Here is a 6,081-nt window from a genome sequence, read left to right on the forward strand (position 1 = left end):
CTGGACAAAGGAACTCTGCCTAGAAGGCCAGCATCCCGGAGTCACCTCTTCACTGTTGACGTTGAGACTGGTGTTTTGTTGGTACTATTTAATTTATTTATAATTCAGTGTATTGAACAGTCCTCTTATTTTCTCGGAGTTTGGAGATAACCAGTCCCAGTTAAATCGGCCATTAGGTGCATTTAATTTCCCCCCAACCACGCATCAGTTCAGTCAGAGAATCCAGGGATCCTACTTTTGCAGATGGAGGTCTATAACATCCTATTAAATCTAAGTTCACAGCTTTTGATAAATGCAGTTTCAATGCTAAAAACTCTAACTGTTTTGGTTTAGATAAATACCTTAGTTCAGTAACCACATATCTGTCTTTAATATAGATGGCTATACCTTCCCCCTTACTTCGTCGGTCACATTGATAAACATTATAACCATCCAAGTCCATAGACTGATTTAGAACAGATTTCTTAAGCCAGGTCTCGGACAGAACTAAGACATCTGGGTCAGCAGTGTGAACCCAGATCTTTATCATGTCCATTTTCGGCATCAGACTGCTCACATTAATATGCATCAGTCCCAACCCTGATCTAGTTTTAAAATCATTTGGAGTGTGAAGTTCATCCATAGCCAATGGGCCTGGGTTTGGGTGAATGTTTCCTCACACCAAAAGCAGAATAATAATAAAACACCTTGATTTCTTTCTTCCTAAAATCTCTCTGCACTTAGATGATTTAAATAATCCAAACTACAGTAATCCGACACAACAAACAGTTTTTAGCCAGACCAAACCCTGTTGTTGAGTTTTATGAGCATGTCACAGTAGGAGTATATTGGTAACACAATCAGATCCCTCTGAAAGATAAAAGCTGCTATAAGTAGGGTTTAGCGATATCTCTGGGGTAAGGAGATTTTTTTTGATAACAGACTATGTAATGAGCCATAACCCATGTAGGCAGCAATTAAAACCATTTGTACAAAAATACCAATTTTAATCACCAACAATTCACTAAAACAAAAATAAACAAATTAAAATATGGGGAGTCAGTCTCTTGAAACCTTAAACGCCCTAACAATTTTTAGCTGTAGCCTACAGGTCTAGTATAGTCAGACACCAAGTCAGAAAACAATCACCCGACCTCAACCCAATTGAGATGGTTTGGGATGAGTTGGACCGCAGAGTGAAGAAAAAGCAGCCAACAAGTGCTCAGCATATGTGGGAACTCCTTCAAAACTGTTGAATAAGCATTCCTCATGAAGCTCGTTGAGAGAATCCCAGGAGTGTGCAAAGCTGTCAAGGTAAAGGGTGGCTACTTTGAAGAATCTCAAATATAAAATATATTTAGATTTGTTTAACACTTTTTACATTTATTATATATATTTTTGGTTACTACATGATTCCATATGTGTTACTACATGATTCCGTATGTGTTATTTAATAGTGTTGATGTCTTTACTATTATTCTACAATGTAGAAAATAGTCAAAATAAAGAAAAAACCTTGAATGAGTAGGTGTGTCCAAACTTTTGACTTGTTACGTTACAGCCATATTCTAAAATGTATTAAATCAAAAATAATCCTCATCGATCTACACTCAATACCCCATAATGACAAAGCAAAAACAGGTTTTTTGAATTGTTTGCAAATGTGTAAAATAAAAAAACATACCTTATTTACATAAGTATTCAGATCCTTTGCTATGATACCCGAAATAGAGCTCAGGTGCATCCTGTTTCCATTGATCATCCTTGATGTTTCTACAACTTGATTACAACTTAAATTCAATTGATTGGACATGATTTGGAAAGGCACACACCTGTCTATATAAGGTCCCACAGTTGATAGTGCATGTCAGAGCAAAAACCAACCCATGAGGTCGAAGGAATTGTCCGTAGAGCTCCGAAACAGGATTGGGTCGAGGCACATATCTGGGGAAGGGTCCCAAAAAATGTCTGCAGCATTGAAAGTCCCCAAGAACACAGTGGCCTCCATCATTCTTAAATGGAAACTGAGAAATAGGGGGAGAAGGGCCTTGGTCAGGGAAGTGACCAAGAACCCGATAGTCAATCTGACTGAGCTCCAGAGTTCCTCTGTGGAGAACATTCCAGAAGGAGAACCATTTCTGCAGCACTCCACCAATCAGGCCTTTATGGTAGAGTGGCCAGATGGAAGACACACCTCAGTATAAGGCACATGACACTCAGCTTGGAGTTTGCCAAAAGACACTTAAAGGACTCTCAAACCATGAAAAACAAGATTCTCTGGTCTGATGAAACCAAGATTGAACTCTTTGGCATGAATGCCAAGCGTCACATCAGGAGGAAACCTGGCACCATCCCTATGGGGAAGCATGGTTGTGGTGGCAGCACCATGCTGTGGGGATGTTTTTCAGAGGCAGGGACTAGTCCGGATTTAGGAAAGATGAACAGAGCAAAGTACAGAGAGATCCTTGATGAAATCCTGCTCCAGAGTACTCCGGACCTCAGCCTGGGGTGAAGGTTAACCTTCCAACTTGACAATGACCATATGCACATAGCCAAGACAATGCAGGAGTAGCTTCGGGACACGTCTCTGAATGTCCTTGAGTGGCCCAGCCAGAGCCCAGACTTGAACCTGATCGAACATCTCTGGAGAGACCTGAAAATACCTGTGCAGCTACGCTCCCCATCCAACCTGACAGAGCTTGAGAGAATCTGCAGAGAAGAATGGGAGAAACTCCCCAAATACAGGTGTGCCAAGCTTGTCACATCATACCCAAGAAGACTTGACGCTGTAATCGCTGCCAAAGGTGCTTGAACAAATTACTGAGTAAAGGGTCTGAATACTTATGTAATTGTTATATTTCAGTTTTTTATTTTGAATGCATTTGCAAAGATTTCAAAACAGTTTTTTGCTTTGTCATTATGGGGTATTGTGTGTAGATTGGGGGGGGGGGGACTCTTTAATCAATTTTAGAATAAGGCTGGAATGTAACAACATTTTGAAAAAGGCAAGGGGTCTAAATATTTTCAGAATGTACTGTATTTCCACACGGAGGTTGGAATAATACTGTGTAATTCTGAAAATAATGATAATGCCCTTTTAGTGTGAGAGCTGTTTGAAAAGGTTTTGCCTGCCTGGTATCATCACGTTAATAGACCAATAAGAAAGAGTTCCAAACCCCTCTGCCAATAACAGCTAGCTGTAGGTTTTCCCCTCTTCACTCAGACCACTCCCCAAATTCTTGTTTGCTCTTTTTAAGAAGCTATTTTAGATAATTTTTTACCATTTTGATTAGAAATAATCAAAGTAAGGAACTTAATTGTTACCCAGAAATTATTTGAAATTGACATAAAAACGGCTGCAATGGTCCTTTAAAAATGTGGCAAGCTGTTCACCCAGAAATATGAACGAAATTACCCAGAAAATGCAGTGGTATGTTGAACTTCTTTCTCATCAGGGTGATCAACAATTGCTGAAAAGGTGTCAGGGAGGTAGCTTTGAGGGACAGTGAGATGAATTAGAAAATTGCCATAAACTTTACATAGAATGGCAGGCTTTTCAGCTCCTGGACCCTCTCGGCTCAGGGGATTATTACACTTCCCTGTGAACAGATTCAGGAGTTGGCATCTGCGAATATAACCTGCTTCATGTTATTCTCATACTAGTAATTAGTTCAGAGTAAGTTTTTAGTAGTTACAAGACTAATGTAGCTAGCTAGTAATAGTGATATATATATATATATTTTTTTTTTAATTTAAAACTTATAATAGAGAAATTAATAGGTTATTTCATTAAAGTGCAAATATCTACAGAATAAACACGTACTGTATGTACTATTGTCACGTCCTGACCATAGAAAGCTGTTATTTTCTATGGTAGAGTAGGTCAGGGCGTGACAGGGGGGGTTTTCTAGTTTAGTTTTTCTATGTTGTTATGTTCTAGTTTTGTATTTCTATGTTGGGTTTTGTTTGGGATGATCTCCAATTAGAGGCAGCTGGTCCTCTATGTCTCTAATTGGAGATCATACTTAAGTAGGGGTTTTTCCCCACCTGGGTTTGTGGGAGATTGTCTTTGAGTTAGTGTATGTTTCACCGCTGCGTCACGGTTTGTTTTGTTATTCAGTTTATTTATATGTATTGCATAGTTTCACAGTGAAAATAAAATGTGGAACGACACACACGCTGCACTTTGGTCCGATCCTTCCTACGACAACCGTGACAACTATGGCCCTTATTTTGGCTGTAGCCAGTGTGAAGCGTTAGTCGTATTTCCTTCAGGCTTCACTACCTCAGAGCTGCTCGTCATGTAAATATGGCTAACTAGCTAGCTTAAGTTAGCTAGGTAATCAGAAAGCAATTGTGTCTAACTGATGACAATATCAAGCCTGAACAAGTTGAATTACAACAGACAGCATAGCTAGGTAGCAAACTGTGACGACTTACAAGACACAAACGTATACTGCACAGTCGAGTGCTTCATGGGTGTTCATTCATCCCTTCATAAGAGAGCTAGCCACCGTTGCCGACATTCTAAAAGCGGTGAGGATGCAATGGAAGTTAACCCCTTCCATTCCAGTGTGATTGTCACACCCGACAGCATAAAATATTACAGGCATGTTGGCTAATTCAGCGATTCAGATACACGTTTTGAGGAAGCTAGTGACGATTCTGACGCGTCGCAATTGATTTCAATGGAGCGATGCTAGTATACCACCCAACGGCAAACACTGTTTATAAGGTGCAACCCATGAACATGTAATGGTATTGTGAGAAATATAACCTATTTTTTAAAAACCTCTTTATGAAGTTGGTTTTGAGGCATGAACTGTGAATTTGATATTTGACTGATATTATGATTGTCTGTTTTATATCTGCAAAGTAGTTACAATGTCAGTTCCACTAAGTAAAGTTACATTAATTTGAGGTGTTATAAAATAGTTAGGAATGTGGTTATACAGAATGGGGCTGAAATGGATAGCCACCGTTTTACGGGCACCTGACCTATTTTGTGTCTTGTTTGCGCTAATCGCAACTTTTTTGTACATTTGCTTCCGCCATCGATTCCTATGACCGAAAAGAGCTTCTGGACATCAGAACAGCGATCATAAACCTCGATATGGATGAAGATTTCTTCTAAAACGAGTTGGCGGCGCCGAACATACTGCCCCCCCCGACCAGGCATTAATTCCCGAGACTCGGAAAAGAAAGAGATGCCGCAAGAGAGACCGACATGCGGGCACCCTAAGGAAACTATGTTGGCGAGTAAATAAACCACCTCTACCCTCCATTCTATTGACGGACGTACAATCGCTGTACGAGCTCCATTCGAGACTATTCTATCAATGGGGCCTAAAGTAATATCTGACTCGAAGGCAGACTTGAACCGGAGGGGATGGCTGCAGTTGAGTGCTCCTAACCAGTTGTGCTACTTTGTACTTTGTACATAATGACGCTACCGTCTCTTATGACCGAAAAGAGCTTCTGGATATCAGAACAGCGATTACTCACCTCGAACTGGACAAATATATTTTCTTTAATGAGTCTGACGCGAAGGATATAATGTTGCTTCCGGACAAGGCCCAAATCCCTGTCAATCGCACGAAGAAAAGGAGAAACAGGGGCGTAGATCAGGGTACATTATGAGAACTCGTCCGTGAGTGGGTAACCTGCGTCTACCATCTGTTCTATTGGCCAACGTGCAATCACTGGAGGAATAAACTGGATGAGCTCCGTTCGAGACTATCTTACCAACGGGACATTAACTGTAATATCTTATGTTTCACTTAGTCGTGGCTGAACGACGACACGGATAATGTACAGTTGGCTAGGTTTTCCGTGCATCGGCAGCTACGTCCGGTAAGACGAGGGGTGTGTGTCTTTGTCAATAAAAGCTGGTGCACGATTTCTAATATAAGGTAGTCTCAAAGTATTGCTCGCCTGAGGTAGAGTACCTCATGATAAGCTGTAGACGACACTATTTACCAAGAGTTTATCTATTATTCGTAGCTGTCTGTTTACCACCACAAACCGACGCTGGCACTAAGACTGCACTGAATGAGATTTAAACAGGCTAGGGTCTATTTTTCTCCACTTCCTGTCTGACTG

The sequence above is a fragment of the Salmo salar genome, chromosome ssa12, assembly GCF_905237065.1.
Source record: "Salmo salar chromosome ssa12, Ssal_v3.1, whole genome shotgun sequence".
Taxonomy (NCBI): Eukaryota; Metazoa; Chordata; class Actinopteri; order Salmoniformes; family Salmonidae; genus Salmo; species Salmo salar.